General features: G+C 45.6%; 1 protein-coding gene across 1 annotated transcript in view; it reads right to left on the bottom strand.

The window, feature by feature from the left end:
- LOC119284761 (scarecrow-like protein 21) overlaps positions 1 to 255 on the bottom strand; it is a 5,491-nt gene extending 5,236 nt beyond the window's left edge. Inside the window, exon 1 of the mRNA XM_037563925.1 lies at positions 117 to 255. The gene's annotated coding sequence lies outside the window, so the exon portion shown is untranslated. The remainder of the gene's footprint in view (positions 1 to 116) is intronic.
- Positions 256 to 4,389: the final 4,134 nt, after the last annotated feature.

Below are 4,389 nucleotides of genomic sequence, written 5' to 3'. Positions count from 1 at the left end.
TCCTTGGTCGGATTCGGGGTAGGCGAGCGAGGAGGAAGACGGGTAGAAGAGGAAACGCACGGGACGGAGTGCACTGCATAATCAAAGAGAGGGCACGGAGGGGCGGCGGGGTATACCTTGGCGAGCGGCGCAATTCGTCGGAGCTTCCCGGCCCCGGCGGAGGAAAAGGCGGAGAAGAGGGGAGGAAACCAGGCTGAGCACCTACCAACCCGACGACTAGACAAGACGGGACGCGACGCGGAGTGAGAGGGTCAATAAAGAAAGTGGGGGCGGGGGCGGGGACGGAGAGCGGCATGTGCGGTTGGGAAGCGGGGGCTGCTCCGCGGACGCGGTTAGGGGCGGGCCCCGGGCGAACGCCCGACGTGCGATGCCCATCGGACGGCCCTGCGGTTGGATTAGTAGTTTAGTGGCCACTGAAGAGGGAGGGCAGGAACTGCGAATAATAGGCATGAGATAAACGAAGCATCGCGGTTCAGTGAGGTAGGAGTACCACGCAACCACTAATGATGATTGCCTGCCTTAATTGGTTTTGCTTCACGCGATGCGGGCATCTAGGACAGTCCAACTCGGGCGTCATCAAGGACGTCTAACTCGGGCGTCATTACGGACGTGTGTGCGGAGGGAGAGCTTCTTTTTAAACATCCGATCTGCTATTCATCTTTCATCATTGCAGTATAACGAACTTCAGAAATAACAAAAAATTACATTTAAATTCGTAGACCACCTAACGACAGCTAAAGCACAAAAACGAGCCAAAGAGCCGGGCATTATTTACTGTGGTCGATAGTTGGAAAGTCGTCGTGATAAAACCTTATTGGACCAGCATCAGAACAACAATTGCTGCCAATAAAGAGTATTCCCTCCGTTCCTAAATACAAGTCTTTTTAGATATTTTAATATGAACTATATAGGGAGCAAAATGAGTGAATCTACTCTAAAATACGTTTATATGCATCCGTATGTAGTCCATATAGAAATCTTTAAAAAAACTTATATTTAGGAGCGGAAAGAGTAGTATAGATTGGAAGGATCACACGAACGAATGTAGATGAACGACGAATAGATATGAGCAAATCCATCAAAGGCAGATCCGCCGAAGACACACTTCCACACGCCCACCGACATTGCTAGATGTACCACCGAAACCGGGGTTAGGCGGGAAGAACCTTATTGCATCATCAGGGAGCCACCACCGTCTCACCTTCCTGAGTAGAACATAAACGCTAACAAAAATCAAAACCACATCTAAAAATGGAGCCCCCTTCTCCCCACCTGCAAGGATCGGGATCCACCATACCCCATGACCCTGAGGCCATCGGAGATAAGGCGGTCCAGCGACAGCGTCGACGGGAGGCGAGGAACTCTAATATTTTTAGAGGAAGAGGTGGCTCACATCTTAATCCTTGCGGTTACCTGCTACTTGATCGCCCTGACAAGAGACTTCTATTTGAGTGCCCCTGCTTCTCGCTACTGTTTACTTTTGTTTCGGGGCGAGAGAAATGGGGTTTCGTTAATCCGCTACCCGTATGGTACTCTGCTTATCAACCTGGAGAAGTAAAGCACTGACTGTGGACTGTGTGCTTTTTTCGGTGACAATATGCATACTGTTGAACGGAGGCGCACGTCATCTTTTTGCCAGCGCTTTCTCTCTTGACATAGGCTTTCGCCCGTTTTATTTCACATACCGAATAAAAAGTCCGCTGATGAGCTTCGCTCATCAACCATGCCAGCGATCTCTTGAAGTTGTTCACGCCGGAGGAAAAGGCCCTCGTCTTCCCCGACGGGAAGGGCGACGTTGTGGTTGCCATCATCGTGTGGTGCTTGCTCGTGTAGGGTAACGTAGCAAAAACAAAACAAAAATCTTTACTACATACACGCTGAGGATCACGATGAATCTTTACTATTATTAAACAATTAAACAAAAACATTCTTGGATGTATCCAGTAATTAGTCCCACAACAACGCAGAAATTAATCAGCACCACACAATTAGGCCCACAATTCTTAATCTACAGTCATTATCTTTACCACTGCTCCCTCCATTCTAGAATATAAGGTGTATTGATTTCTGTGCAAGTCAACCATTTGAATGTTTAACCAAGATTATAGAATAAAATAACAATATTTGCAATACCTAATAGATAAAATATGAAACTACTTTTCATAATGAAGTAAATGATACACATTTCGTACGGTGGATATTGATATATTTTTCTATAAACTTGGTTAAACACGCACTCGTGTGACTTTTGAAAAAATAAATACACCTTATATAAAGGAATTGAGGGAGTATTAAACAATCAAACAAGAACTTTTTTAGGTGTATCCCGTAATTAGTCCTACAACAACACACAAACTAATCAGGTCCACACGATTAGGCCCACAATTTTTAATATACAGTCATTATTGATCTAATACTTTTGTGGCGTGTACTTAGCAATTTTCGATGACTGGCCGTACTTCACCAGGAGAGGAGTACTCAGAACAACCAGTCCCTACAATCACAGATCGGGAGAGGCGTCCACCACCGCCGACGCTGCTGCGCCCAACCTCCACCACGGGCGACTGCCTCCATGCGAATTCCCTTGCGAGGCTCTCCCGCCACCACACCGTCTACTCTCGATGGGGATCCGCTCCAGCAGTGCCAGGCCGTTCACCATCGCCACATCAGGCCGTCACCACGGACGCCACATGCCTGCACCCCACGGCCGGCCACTGCGCGCCTGGAGCACGCTCTTCCGCCTGTTCCCAGTGTGTTGCTGCCAGCTCACCCGAGCGCGCCGATGATGGCCTTCGGTGCTCTCCCATACACCAAGACTATCGCCGTCCTGGTCAGTCCTCTTCCCCCGCTGGTGTTGCGCCCGGTTCTACTATCTCTCTTCCATGGTCGTTGCAACACCTTCTCTCCTGTGTCGTTGCTGCTGCCGCCACCGTGCTGCTCCTCCCTGCTTCTGCCATTGTCGCTGGAGCTAGCCAAAATGGATCAAACATAGGTGAGTTAAATTGGGGGTGCATCCTTTATCTTGCTTGATACAATCTTCTTCAGTTGCCTTCTGATTTCTGTCACATATGTTGCCATGTTCGTTCTAGCACAGCAGGTGTTTGTGTGTATGCCTATGCAATGATAGCACATGTGGTTTCACGCATGTATCCTCCTTTGTGTATGCCTACAACTGTTACGGTGGTTGGCGATTTTAGGAGCCGTCCATCTACTCTAATCTAACGGTGAAAAAATATGAGTTACTAGGAGTTACGAGTCTTCAATTACATGAAATCTATACCTACTATTAAAAGAAATAAATATTCTTAGTTTGGTTTAGTCCTTTTCGTTTGGTTTACACATGCTAAGCGATATGGGCCAAGTACTTGTATGTTGATGGGTCTTTATGGGCTTTTATAGAGACCGCGGAAAATAATTGGGTCAAAATAAATCAACATTGTGGGAATTGAACATAGGACCTCTTGTCTAGCTCTTCGATGTAAAACAACCAATGATGTATGCGTCTTTCACATTTACTAATCCCAACTCGCTCTAAATATACGAGTGGCAGTCATCATGTTTAGGATGAGCTAATTAAACGAATGAGCTAATAAAAAAGGATTGTGGGCTTAAATAAAATATTAAACGGATGTGGCTAATTAAACAAAGGAGTATGCGTAAAACGGTGGACTAACTAAAAGAAAGATTGTGGTCTTAATAAATTCTACATGAAAGATTTGAGGTAAAAAGGTAGGATAATTAAAAGGAAGGATATGTAGGCTTCAATGTGTTAGGGCTACTAAATTAGAAAATGGGCAAGAATATCATGATAATTAATGAAAGAATTATAGTTAAATGCCATTAAATATACTTAAAATGGAATCGGTGGAAGATTATGCCCGGCAAAGAAAATATGAACACGGCTAAATTGCAATGCATTTTTATGTTCATTTTGTAGAAGGATGTTGCATTACAGCATGCTCTTCATAATGAATTCAATGATGTGGGACATCATGCTTGCACAAAACATTAATTTTTCCCGTTGCAATGCACGGGCATATGTGCTAGTTACAAATAAAGGTTGGCCCGTTACAAAATTTAGGTGGACTAGTAAGTTTCTAAAAGGGTAGATCCGTCAGAAAACAAATTGATAAATCTCACTCATGGCCCCTCTCCCCCGACAGATCCATCCGCCCTCGGTTGCCGGCGTACGCCCTTGTTCCTGTTGGGGAACGTAGCAGAATTTTAAAATTTTCTACGCATCACCAAGATCAATCTATGGAGTCATCTAGCAACGAGAGAGAGAGGAGTGCATCTACATACCCTTGTAGATCGCGCGCGGAAGCGTTCAAGAGAACGGAGTTGATGGAGTCGTACTCGACGTGATCCAAATCACCGATGACCAAGTGC

This window comes from Triticum dicoccoides, chromosome 4A (genome assembly GCF_002162155.2).
Source record: "Triticum dicoccoides isolate Atlit2015 ecotype Zavitan chromosome 4A, WEW_v2.0, whole genome shotgun sequence".
Taxonomy (NCBI): domain Eukaryota; kingdom Viridiplantae; phylum Streptophyta; class Magnoliopsida; order Poales; family Poaceae; genus Triticum; species Triticum dicoccoides.
This window is presented reverse-complemented; position numbering and strand designations above follow the sequence as displayed.